Source organism: Papio anubis, chromosome 4 (genome assembly GCF_008728515.1).
Source record: "Papio anubis isolate 15944 chromosome 4, Panubis1.0, whole genome shotgun sequence".
Lineage (NCBI taxonomy): Eukaryota > Metazoa > Chordata > Mammalia > Primates > Cercopithecidae > Papio > Papio anubis.
This window is the reverse complement of record NC_044979.1, coordinates 93,509,251-93,523,106: the sequence shown is the minus strand read 5'-3', so window position 1 is coordinate 93,523,106 and position 13,856 is coordinate 93,509,251. Positions and strand designations below refer to the sequence as shown.

Genomic DNA, 13,856 nt, shown 5'->3' with positions numbered 1-13,856 from the left:
TTTTGAGACAATGTAAAGATTATGTCTCTCATAATACTGTCACTAATTTTAGCACCCATTGATGATTCTTGTCAGCAGCTGTCACTGCTACTATAGTGGCTGTCAAATGGTGGTGGCTTTCTACTTCTGTTTTTTCTACATTTATTTTTTGTTTTTTATTTTGTTCAAGACAGAGTCTTGCTCTGTCGCCCAGGCAGCAGTGCAGTGGTGCCATCTCGGCTCACTGCCACTTCTGCCTCCTGGACTCAAGTGATCCTCCTGCGTCCCAAATAGCTGGGATTACAGGTGCCTGCCACCATGCCCAGCTAATTTTTTGTATTTTTAGTAGAGATGAGGTTTCGTCATGTTGGCCAGGCTGGTCTCAAACTCCTGACTTCAGGTAATCCACCCACCTTGGTCTCCCATAGTGCTGGGATTACACGTGTGAGCCACCACGCTGGGCGTCTACACTTACTATTTGGAATAAACTTTACTTTCCCCAATTTACTTTATTTTAATATTAGACTCATGGAATCTTACTGCATAGATTATAACATGTTACAGTTGTTGTTTTATTGCTCGGACTGTGGAAATGAGGTTTTCCAAAGGCAAGTGTATTAACATGGTGGTGTTATTCTGAAGGCAGTGATTCAGCACAGATGGAAAGATGATTATGACCATCTAATGTCCAAAGATTATGATCATCTAATTTCAAAGATGAAATCTTTGCTTGTGCTTCATTTTATTTTTTCTTTTAATTTGTTTTGTGCTTCATTTTAGACGAGCAGCTTTATACTTACTACAGACTTATCTACCTAAATGTAATAAATCTAATACTTTCTGGGGATATCTTACAACTAGTGAAAGTAAGGTCATTCGTTGTTCATATACATGATGCATTGCCTTAAATTCAGATACTGCCCTCTACTTAAACATAACTATTATATGTTGTATATGTCATTTATGGTCATTGTTAATCACCTGCAGGTTATTTTTTCCATACCAGTCTAACTTTAGCTCATGATCATGCATTTTTCCCCAGTCTCTTGCATTTTGATGTGCTATCTATAACAATATTGGTAAAGCATTGTTATACCCTTCTTCAGCGTTCCTATCTATTCTTAGGTCTCTTGATGAATAATGTACATACTGAAACAAATCTAATGGAATCTTAAGCTGTTTTCTGTATACAAAAAGCACTCACAGGAACTAAGTAAAAGCAGTTTTACTTAGTTATACTAAGTAATACTATATACTGTATACAAAATACCCATAGGAACTAAGTAATAGTTATACTGTATACAAAACACCCACAGGAACTAAGTAAAAGTAGTTTTTTCTAAATTAATTAAAAAGCTTGGAAGGTTTTAGAAAAATAGTGCACATGGCAAAATTTAAATAATTTATTTTTCTCCTTCCTTAAATGCAGCTACTGTGCAGTTTATTGTGTTCCTTTAGGGAACATTTGCATGTATATGTGAGCATCTATGAATGTATGCTTTTTTTAATAAAAAATACAGCTTAGCGCCACAGCTTACTGTTTTATTTGTTGTTTTTAGAGATAGGGTCTCACTCTGCCACCCAGGCTGGAATGTAGCGGTATGAACATAGCTCAGTGCAGCCTCTAAATTCTGGGCTGAAGTGATCCTTCCACCTCAGCCTCCTGAGGATCTGAGACCACACCTGGTTAATTGTTTCCTTTTTAAATTTTTAGTAGAGATGGTAACTCTATGTTGTTCAAACGGGTCTCCAGCTCCTGCTTCAAGTGATCCTCCTGCTTCGGCCTCAGATTTCTGGGATTACCGGCATGAGCCACTGAACCCAAATACCTCACTGTTTCAAAAAGCAATTTTTTTTTTTTTTTTTTAAAGACAGAGTCTTGCTCTGTCACCCAGGCTGGAGTGCAGTGGTGCAATCTGAACTCACAGCAACCTCCACCTCCCAGGTTCAAGTGATTCTCATGCCTCAGCCTCCCAGGTAGCTGGGATTACCAGCACCCACTACCACGCTCAGCTACTTTTTGTATTTTTTAGTAGAGACGGGGGTTTTACCATGATGGCCAGGGTGGTCTTGAACTCCTGGCCTCAAGTGATATGTTCGCTTTGGCCTCCCAGAGTGCTGGGATTACAGGTGTGAGCCACCGCACCTGACCTAAAAAGCAATTTTAAAGGTTCTTTGGAAGGTGGGATAGGGAATAATTACAGTAATGTGATATGTTAAATACTATTAAAATAGTGGACTTGATTTAGGAGTATATTCACCCATATGTGGGCCAATAATACATTGTAACATATTTAAATATCTTGTCATTGATAGGATATTAATAATATCTTAGATTTCATTATTAGTGCTTGTTAAAGATTTTTCTGATTTTCAGGAAACTCCAGCATGTGGTTTACCCCAATTATGATGGAAAGAAGAAATGTGTTGTGCAACGTTTAACCAAAAATAAAAAAAGAACAAAACCCCCAAACCTCTGAAAACCTCAGAGCAGTCTTTTTAAATAGCATATGCATGACACATTGTATTAACTGGAACATGTTCAGTGCTCTAAATTTAATTCTAATGGTGTCGTGTTTTGTTTTGTTTTTTTGACGAAGTCTCCCTCTGTTTCCCAGGCAGGAGTGCAGTGGCGCGATCTTGGCTCACTGCAACCTCCGCCTCCCGGGTTCAAGTGATTCTTCTGCCTCAGCCTCCCGAGTAGCTGGGATTACAGGCGTGTGCCACCATGCCTGGCTAATTTTCTGTATTTTTAGTAGAGACGGGGTTTCACCATGTTAGCCAGGATGGTCTCAATCTCGTGACCTCGTGATCTGCCCTCCTTGGCCTCCCAAAGTGCTGAAATTATAGGCGTGAGCCACTGCGCCCAGCCCAGAAAATCTTGCATATTTTATTTTTTATTTTTGCTTATTATTATTATGTTTTTTGAGATGGAGTCTCACTCTGTAGCCCAGGCTGGAGTGCAGTGGTGCCACCTCGGCTCACCGTAACCTCTGCCTTCCAGGTTCAAGAGATTCCCCCGCCTCAGCTTCCTGAGTAGCTGTGATTACAGGTGCCTGCCACCACACCTGGCTAATTTTGTGTTTTCAGTATAGATGGGGTTTCACAATGTTGGCCAGGCTGGTCAACATGGCAAAACCCTGTCTCTACTAAAAAATACAAAAATAGGCCAGGCGCAGTGGCTTATGCCTATAATCCCAGCATTTTGGGAGGCCGAGGCAGGTGGATCACCTGAGGTTGGGAGTTCGAGACCAGCCTGATGAACATGAAGAAACCCTGTCTCTACTAAAAGTACAAAATGACCTGGGAGTGGTGGCGCATGCCTGTAATCCCAGCTACTCAGGAGGCTGAGACAGGAGAATCGCCGGAACCCGGGAGGCGGAGTTTGCAGTAAGCCGAGATGGCACCACTGCACTCCAGCCTGGGTGACAGAGCAAGGCACTGTCTCAAAAAAAAAAAATAATAATAATAATAATCACTGTAATGTTTAAATATGTAGATCTGAGTGATATATTTTACTTTTGGTTGTGGATGATTTGTGTTTCAGTATTAATATTTAACTTTTTCAAAATAAGCTTAATGCCAGTATAATTTAAGATACTGAAATTTCACAACACTGCTTCCAAATGGTTTGATTAAACATAAAATTCTAGTTACCTGGTTTTATAGTACATTTTAATTTGGTTTACATACTGCCACCATAAATCTCTGAATTTATCAAAGGACTAGATGGACATTTTAGTAAAATAACATCAAAACATCTAAAATGAATATTTATAAATTAAAATTGAAACTATAACTCCTTAAAATCTAGAGATTGGTCTCTGCAAAGTCTGAGTATGTTATTTCTTGTTATTTTAAAAATGAAGGAAACAGACCGGGCTCGGTGGCTCAAGCTTGTAATCCCAGCTGGGAGGCCGAAATGGGTGGATCACCTGAAGTCAGGAGTTTGAGACCAGCCTGACCAACATGGCGAAACCCTGTCTCTACTGAAAATACAAAAATTAGCTGGGCGTGGTAGTGGGCACCTGTAATCCCAGCTTCTTGGGAGGCTGAGGCAGGATAATTGCTTGAACCTGGGAGACGATGGTTGCACTGAGCTGAGATCAGGCCAGTGTACTCCAGCCTGGGCGACAGCAAGACTCCATCTTAAAAAAAAAAAAAAAAAAAAAAAAAAAAAGGAATGTTATTCTATATTATTGACTTTGCATAAAATCTAAGATGACATTAATCTGTACACAACTGATAAATCTGCCTTAAGGGATTACAATTTAACGTTGTTGATGTTTGCAGTTTGATTTCTATTGCTTATTTGAAGTTTCATTTTCTTTCAACTTATGTTTTGAGCCCTGCCAATGACATCCATTATGCCCAGGTGCTAGGGAGACAGAAAAGCATTAACTTACAATTTTAAAAGAGAAAAATTAACTTTTTAAAAAATTTCCTTGAGACCGAGTTTCACTCTTGTTGCCCAGGCTGGAGTGCAATGACACAATCTTGGCTCACTGCAACCTCTGCCTCCTGGGTTCAAGTGATTCTCATCCCTCAGCCTCCCGAGTAGCTGGGATTACAGGCATGCGCTACCACGCCCAGCTAATATTTTTGTATTTTTAGTACAGACGGGGTTTCTCCATGTTGGCCATGCTGGTCTCGAACTCCCGACCTCAGGTGATCCACCCGCCTCTGCCTCCCAGAGTGTTGGGATTACAGGTGTGAGCCACCCCGCCCAGCCAGAAAAATTAACATTTTATAGTACTTATTCAATTTAAAAACAGCTTTATGTGAATGATACAAGTATAATATTTTTAACCACTGTCATAATTGGCAGTCACTTTAAATGCTTAGCTGGACTGAGTTTTCACACTCTGATTAGGTAATTTCTGGAAGAGGTGGGAGCAGTTAAGGTTCTGCAAGTCTTTTTTTTTGTTTTTTCCCTAAATCTACAGAATTTTAACATGTGTGTCTTTTTTTTTTTTTTTTTTTTTTTTTTAAGAGACGGAGTCTCACTCTTGTCCCCAGGCTGGAGTGCAGTGGCGTGATCTTGGCTCACTGCAACCTCTGCCTCCCAGGTTCAAGCGATTCTCTTGCCTCAGCCTCCCAAGTAGCTGGGACTACAGGCGCACACCACCAAGCCCAGCTAATTTTTCTATTTTTAGTAGAGATGGGGTTTCACTATATTGGCCAGGATGGTCTCGATCTCTTGACCTCGTGATCCGGCCACCTTGGCCTCCCAAAGTGCTGGGATTACAGGTGTGAGCCACCATTGCCTGGTCTTAACGTATGTGTCTTTATTTTTTGTAGAGATGTGATCTCACTGTATTGCCCAGGCTGGTCTTGAACTCCTGGCCTCAAGCGATCCTCCCACCTTAAGATGTGTGTCTTGTTAGGAGTAAATCAGATCTGGTGGTTTTGATGCTATTTATTCAGTCTCATAACTGTCATGACTCTGAATATACAGGCTCTTGAAATGGTAGACCAAAAAATACTTCCAGTATATTACTTCCTATTCTTTTCTGCTAGTAGGATTTTTGCAACTAATTTTTTAGTTATTTATGTATTTAAAGCCTTCCCAAGTCCCAGAATACCTAAAGTTGTAAACATAGAGGTAATTAACTAAATGATGTCTGATAGATAAATCTATAGAGGAGGGATTCATAATCCCAAATGCTTGTAACTGATATTGTGTTCTTGTGTTCAAGGTTTAATCGTCAGTAGAGTAGGCTTAAATTTGTGTATGTATATGATGTGGGACCTCTTAGAAAAAAGCTAAAACTTTGACTTAGGTCCTTCTGTAGCCCTAGTAGAGCCTGTGTAAAAATAAAAATGACCTGATACGTGGACAGGTGGCTGGTGGTTAGGGGTGTGTTGGAGTCCTGGTGTGCCGCTCCCCCAGTAGACAGTCTGTCCGGATAGCTTATGTTTGCGCTTGTTTCTACTAGTCTGTTGCAGGCAGTTATTAAAGTACTTGGCTGTGTAACACATTTTTAAAGCTTACGCATTTCCAAAACACTGATTTCAACATTTTTACAAGGTGTTAAGGCCCATCCCACTGAAGTGTAATACCTTATATAGATTGTTAAAAACAGATTTAATCTATGATGTTTTTTCAAATTATAAAGCTTTGTTTTGAAACAGAATCTCTCTCTGTTGCCCAGGCTGGAGTGCAGTGGCATGATCTTGGCTCACTGCACCTGCAACCTCTGCCTCCTGGGTTGAAGTGATTCTCTCGTCTCAGCCTCCCTAGTAACTGGGATTAAGGGCATGCGCCACCATGCCCAGCTAATTTTTTTTTTTTTTTTTTGGAATAACTAAAAAATTCCTGCTCTGTTGCCTAGGCTGGAGTGCGGTGGCGCGATCTCGGCTCACTGCAACCTCTGCCTCCTGGGTTCAAGCGATTCTTCTGCCTCAGCCTCCTGAGTAGCTGGGACTACAGGTGTGTGCCACCACGCCCAGCTAATTTTTTGTATTTTTAGTAGAGATGGGGTTTCACCGTGTTAGCCAGGATGGTCTCGATCTCCTGACCTCGTGATCTGCCCACCTCGGCCTCCCAAAGTGCTGGGATTACAGGTGTGAGCCACCGTGCTCAACCACTAATTGTAAAGGTTTGGCAGAGAGGAAAGGGCCGTTGTAAATTTTTGTGGTTCTGTTATAGAGAAAGCCCGAGGGCAGGTAGGTGTGCTCTGGGTACTATTGAGTGTGGGTATTATGCAAAGGTGAGAGCCATTTGTTTCTATCTTTGGTGCTTGGTGCCCCCACCCACCCAAGTTTCTTTGTTTATGTTAAACATTTTGACCAATTATATCAGCGTTGGAAGGGAGACCAAGAGTTTCTTCCTTTGAGAGACTTGTATCCTCTGTGAGATTGGTTGGTTATGTGTTAAGTCATAGGGGTAGTGTGTGTTGTGTAATCACACTGATTATAAGCATGATATCACAACCTACATTATCATAGGGCACAGAGTTTAAACATGTCACTTTTTATTTTATTTTTTTATTTTGAGGCAAGATCTCTGTCCCCAGGCTGGAGTGCAGTGGTGGTATCATAGCTCACTGCAGCCTCAAACTCCTGGGCTTAAGGGATTCTCTTGCCTCAGCCTTCCTGAGTAGCTGGGACTACAGGTGCATGCCACTGTGTCCAGCTAATTTTTAAAGTTTTTGTAGAGATGAGGTCTCATTTTGTTGCCCAGGCTGGTCTTTAGCTCCTGGACTGAAGTGATTCTACTTCAACCTCCCAAAATATTAAGACTACAGGTGTCAGACACGTGCCTGGCCTAAACATGTAACTTTTTAAATTGAAATTGAAAAATATGTAACATTTTTAACAGCTATAATGGTGGAAAGGAGAATCATTGAATTTTTTTTTTTTTTTTTTTTTTTTTGAGACGGAGTCTCGCTGTCTCCGAGGCTGGAGTGCAGTGGCTGGATTTCAGCTCACTACAAGCTCCGCCTCCCAGGTTCATGCCATTCTCCTGCCTCAGTTTCCCAAGTAGCTGGGACTACAGGTGCCCACCCCCACGCCCGGCTAATTTTTTGTATTTTTAGTAGAGATGGGGTTTCACTGTGTTAGCCAGGATGGTCTCGATCTCCTGACCTGGTGATCCGCCCACCTCGGCCTCCCAAAGTGCTGGGATTACAGGTGTGAGCCACTGCGCCCAGCCGAATCATTGAATTTTCTTAGCATCTCAGTCTTACGAGTTTGTTAAGTAGATTTTACCATTATTTTTACTGGAAATCTGTCATCTTTTCTGAGAATGTAATTTAACTGGAAGTGTGACATAGTTACTGAAGTTTTAAAGGACCACAACTAGGGTTATTATAACTAAATTTATTTAACTAAACTTTTAAAGATTATTTTATCAGCTTAACAACCATTATAAGCATGTGGGGTCCTTGAAATGACTTCCCAGTAGAAAGGAATTTAAAAAATTTTTAAAAATAGAATCAGGGTCTTGCTAAGTTACCCAGGCTGGTCAAAGGGAACTTCTTGAAACATCATATGCACTGCATCTTTTATTGTCAGTTAGTGTACTTATTTGGCTTATTTATCTTAGATGGTGGCTGAGGTTGGATATTTGCCTTGAAATGATCTATGTTGATGTGACCTTTATAAAATTTGTATGTGGTCCAGTGTAGTGGCTTGGTGGTTCATGCCCATAATTCCAGCACTTTGGGAAGGCCGAGGGGGCAGATTACTTAAGCTCAGGAATTCAAGACCAACCTGGCCAACATGGAGAAACCTTGTCTGTACGAAAAATACAGAAATTAGCCAGACATGGTGGTGGGTGCCTGTAATCTCAGCTACTTGGGAGACTGAGACAGGAGAATCACTTGAACCTGGGAGGTGGAGGTTGCAGTGAGCTGAGATGGTGGCACTGCACTTCAGTCTGGGCAACAGAGTGAGACTGTGTCTCAAAAAAATTAAAATTTGAAAGTAAGTTAGATAATTTCTAGTGTTTCCCCCAGGAGATTGGGATTCATGTTGTTATTATATTGAACAATTTTCCTGAATATCTGTGTAAGTGGGTTTTATTTACACAGAAGCCAGATAGTGTACCTCTAAGATAAAGGTAGACGTAGCATGGACATTGGAGGTGTGAGTTTGAATTTGGCTGTTCGTTGACTTGCTTTTTGACTTTGGTTAAAATAATCCTTTGAGGCTATTTCCTTAATCTGTAAAATGGGAGTCTTAAATTGACCTCACTTGTTTGGTTAAGGGTACAGTGGAAATGGATTTCAAGTACTTGGTATGGCTTTACCCATAAGGAGTCACTGAATAGTTTTTTACTTTTGTTCTCAATATTGGTGAAATTTTAAAGTTTATTGTTAAATTGCAGTTGTGGCAGAAATAATCTGGAAATGATTAAGCTTCCTGTATGTTAATGACTTTGTTTTGCTGGCTAAAAGATGTAACTTTTCATTTACAGCAGCTCTTCTGCTTTCATCAGAATTGGCATAAATGTGAATTGTGCAGAATTGTCTTAATGTAACAAAGGATTACATTTAAGTGAACGGTCCAGATTGTTTGTTTGTTTGTTTGTTTGTTTTATTTTTGAGACCAAGTCTTGCTCTTGTCCCCCAGGCTGGAGTGCGATGGCGCGATCTCGGCTCACTGCAACCTCCGCCTCCTGGGTTCAAGAGATTCTCCTGCCTCAACCCCCTGAGTAGCTGGGATTACAGGTGCCTGCCACCATGCCTGGCTAGTTTTGGTATTTTTAATAGAGACGGGGTTTCATCATGTTGGCCAGGCTGGTCTCGAACTCCTGACCTCAGGTGATCCACGTGCCTCTGCCTCGAAAAGTGCTGGGATTATAGGCATGAGCCACCACGCCTGGCAGATAATTTTATTAATATACATTAAGTTATATAACAAACTTTAGAAAGTATCCTATATTTGCTTTTCTGTTTTGTTTTTTTTTTTTTTTTTGAGACAGAGTCTGGCTCTATTGCCCAGGCTGGAGTGCAATCACGCGATCTAGGCTCACTGCAGCCTCTGCCTCCTGGGTTCAAGCAATTCTCCTGCCTCAGCCTCCTAAATAGCTGGGACTACAGGCACACACCACCACCATGCCTGGCTAATTTTTGCATTTTTAGTAGAGACAGGGTTGCACCCAGTTGGCCAGGCTGGTCTTGAACTCCTGACCTCAGGTAATCCACCCACCTCAGCCCCCCCAAAGTGCTGGGATTACAGATGTGAGCCACTGGGCCTGGCCAATGTCCTATATTTGAAGTTATACTGTAGTTATTGCAGCAAAATGAATCCAAATGTACTCTCCTAGGCAAAGGAAGGAGATTTAACACTGTCTAATGCAACAATCTTAAAAAAATTCTAGTTTTTTTGCGGTATAGGAAGTGCTTATGTCATCTCAGATTTTGTGCATGGCAAATATTTAACATCTCTTTACTACCAGATAGTCATATAAAGTTAGATTATATTTTTCTCTTAAAACTTCCTTCTTGGTACTAACAAGCCCAGAGTTTGATTTTAATGGAATTTAACATTTGTATAGATTATGACTTCTAAATTTAAGAGAGTAGGGAAAAACAGTGGAAATTTTAAAAGTACCACAGTGGGGATAATGGTATAATAAATCTTCCTATACTGATCACTTAACTTCAAGAATCACCAAATGATGACTGGCTTTGGTTCGTCTCTGTGCCTCAATGCCACACCTCCCCAAATTATTTCAAAACAAATTGAAGATAGCAAGCTTTTTACATTCCTACTTCTTCAGCATGTATCTCTAAAAGACAGACTTTTAAAAAGCATAGACAATATCATTACATATTTAAAAACATGACACTAACTCACTGATATTAAATATTGCAGTTTTCCTGATTAGTTTTTTCCATTGTATTTGAATTGGGATTTAAAGAAGTTTCTTCCATTATGATTGGTTGATAGGTTTTAAGTTTGTTTTCTTAATGTCAAGGATTCCCCCCTCCTTTTTTCACTTTGTAATTTATTTGTTAAAAAATTTAGATGTTGGCCGGGCATGGTGGCTCACGCCTGTGATCCCAGTACTTTGGGAGGCCGAGGTGGGTGGATCACTTGAGGTCAGGAATTCCAGACCAACCTGGCCAACATGGTAAAACCCCATCTCTACTAAAACTACAATATTAGCTGGGCATGGTGGCACATACCTGTAATTCCAGTGACTCTAGAGGCTGAGGCACAAGAATCTCTTGAACCTGGGAAGTGGAGGTTGCAGTGACCTGAGATCACACCGCTGCCCTCCAGCCTGGGTTACAGAGTGAGACTGTCTCAAAAAAAAAAAAAAAAAAAAGGCCAGGCGCTGTGGCTCACGCCTGTAATCCCAGCACTTTGGAAGGCTGAGGCAGGCGGATCACGAGGTCAGTGCCATCCTAGCCAACGTGGTGAAACCTCGTCTCTACTAAAAATACAAAAAAAATTAGCTGGGCGTGGTCGTGGGCTCCTGTAATCCCAGCTACTCGGGAGGCTGAAGCAGGAGAATCGCTTGAACCCAGGAGGCAGAGGTTGCGGTGAGCTGAGATCATGCCCCTGTACTCCAGCCTGGGCGGCAGAGCGAGACTAAAAAAAAAAGAAAAATACAAAACAAAAAAACCTTAGATGTTTGTGCTGGAGAGTTTCCCAGGTCTGGATGTTGCTGACAGTATTTTTGTGGTATAATTTTATGTGTAATTCTGTTCTCAGAGGACACAATAGGTCTAGAGACTTCATCATTTTCAGGATTTTTTTTTTTTTGAGACAGTCTTGCTCTGTCGCCCGGACTGGAGTGCAATGGCGCGATCTCAGTTCACTGCAACCTCTGCCTCCCGGATTCAGGTGATTCTTCTGCCTCAGCCTCCCGAATAGCTGGGACTACAGGCACCCGCCACCACGCCTGGCTAATTTTTGTACCTTTAGTAGAGACGGGGTTTCACCATGTTAGCCAGATTGGTCTCATCTCCTGACCTCGTGATCCGCCTGCCTCCGCCTCCCAAAGTGCTGGGATTATAGGCATGAGCCACCACACCCGGCCTATTTTCAGGATTTTTGTGTTTAATTGGCAAACATGTCATAGGTGAGAAACGGGAAGATTTTAATACTTTGTCCAAGGTTTTATTCATTCAAGGAAATGATGGATTAATGTGACTGAGTTCAAATTTGGGAAAATATTGATATAGATGGGGAAGCATGTTGCACTTAAGTGGAGGTTTTTTTTTAACTTGTTTGTCCTTAAGTGTAGTAAACATACCTATTCTATCTTACTAGAAGGAAAAAGAGCTTAGTAAGCAGGAACAATTTGCTACTATCGGAGACTGGTAATGTATTATTGCATTTGCATTATGCTTTCTGCTAGGAGAAGGGTTATCTACAAAGCCTAGTAAAATTATATCTTGGGAGAAAAGAAAGGATTGAGTTACCTAGGATGAGGAATGTCAGGCAGAAGTATTTCGATCAAACTTGTCAACCTGTTTTGTTTTCTTGATACATTGGAGTTCTCAGAGTGCATGAAACTGAGAATTCTCATACTTAATGAGTTTCTTGTGCACGATTATTTGCTTATTTTCTTTGCCTACTTGTAGAAAACATTAAAAATGGAAATATAAACAAGTCTGGCTGTATAACTCCACCTCTGGGAAACAGTCTTCAAGCTTTCAGGTGATGAGATTATTATAGTTTCTAAAGTTGATGAGAAGATGGTATAATTTGATAATGATCAACTGCAACTTTCCCACAAACAAAAACAAATCCAAGGATCTGCCTTGTCTAAGAACCACATCCACTTAGCAGTAATATGAAATAAAAACTGTTAATGTATACATAACCCGTATTCAAAATATGGCAGTTTTAAAAGTTTAGTAATCTTAAAACACCTCTTCTTGCAGGTACAGTTCACTTAGCGACGCTCACTTTTATGTGGAAAATAAGTATTCCATATAAAACTTTTTCTTCTTTTTTTTTATTTTAATTTTTCCAGACAGAGTCTCACTCTGTCGCCCAGGCTGGAATGCAGTGGCACAATCTTGTCTCACTGTAACCTCTGCCTTCCAGGTTCAAGCGATTCTCCTGCGCCAGCCTCCCAAGTAGCTGGGATTACAGGCACATGCCACCATGATGCCCGGCTAATTTTTGTATTTTTAACAGAGATGGGTTTCGCCATGTTGGCCAGACTGGTCTTGAACTCTTGCCCTCAGATGATCCTCCCGTGTCGGCCTCCCAAAGTGCTGGGATTGTAGGCATGAGCCACTGCGCCTGGCCTAAAACTTTTTCTTGATTGTTCTTCAAATTCCCTTGACAAACAAATTAAATTTAATCAATTAGTTTTAGATAAGCTCTGTTCAATAGAAATACATGAACTAAATATATATGATTTTAACCTTTTAGTAGCCACAATAAGTAAAACAAAGGCCCAGTGTGGTGATGTGTGCCTGTGTTCTAGCTGACTGGGAGGCCGAGGTGGGAGAATTGCTTGAGCCCAGGAGGTTGAGGCTGCAGTGAGCTATGGTCGTGCCACTAGAGTTTGGGCGAGAGAGCAAAACCCTCTCTCAAAAAAAAAAAAAAAAAAAAAAAAAAAATTGTTATTATATACAACCTAATATATCTAAAATGTAACAGTATAATAAATTGTTAAGAAATTTTGCTTTTTTTGGTATTGAATCTTCAGCATCTGTATGTATTTTATCCTTACAGAACAATTCAATTCAGACTAGCCACATTGCAAGTAGTTAGACACATGTGGCTAGTGACTTCTTTATTGGACAGAGCAGTTTAAGATGTACGGTTTCTAAAATCACTTTTTAAAAATATCTTGTTGCTGGAAAAAAAGTAATGATATTTATAAAGCTAGTTTTAGCTTATGGAAAAATATGGGAATAATTAATTTTCAATGTGACACAAGCATATTAGAGGTTTTATACCAAGTTCTTTATTCCCTTGTTACCACTGTAATTTTTAAGGAAGATATGTGCAATTTACTATATTGTGTTAATATTAAGACTTTTGAAAGAGCTATGCTTTTAGGTCATACAGGCAATGAGGCTTTTGTTTAAATAATAACTGTTGAACTGCGTGTTTCTGTGGTTGTAATACTGGTGGTGACTTTTTAGTTTAAAGGCACATTTACAGACTGGGCGCAAGGGCTCATGCCTATGATCCTAGCAGTTTGGTAGGCTGAGGCAAGTGGATTGCTTGAGCCCAGGAGTTCAAAACCAATCTCGGCAACATGGTGAAACCGCAGGTCTACGAAAAATACAAAAATTAGCTGGGTGTGATGCATGCCTGTAGTCCCAGCTACTCGAGGGGCTGAGGCAGGAGGCTTGCATGAACCTCGGAGGTTGAGGCTGTAATGAGCAGAGATCATGCCATTTGCACTCCAGTCTGACCAACAGAGCGAGACCTGGTCTCCAAAAATA

General features: G+C 40.7%; 1 protein-coding gene across 1 annotated transcript in view; it reads left to right on the top strand.

The window, feature by feature from the left end:
* IGF2BP3 (insulin like growth factor 2 mRNA binding protein 3) overlaps nucleotides 1-13,856 on the top strand; it is a 154,347-nt gene that overhangs the window by 23,235 nt on the left and 117,256 nt on the right. The window lies entirely within an intron of this gene.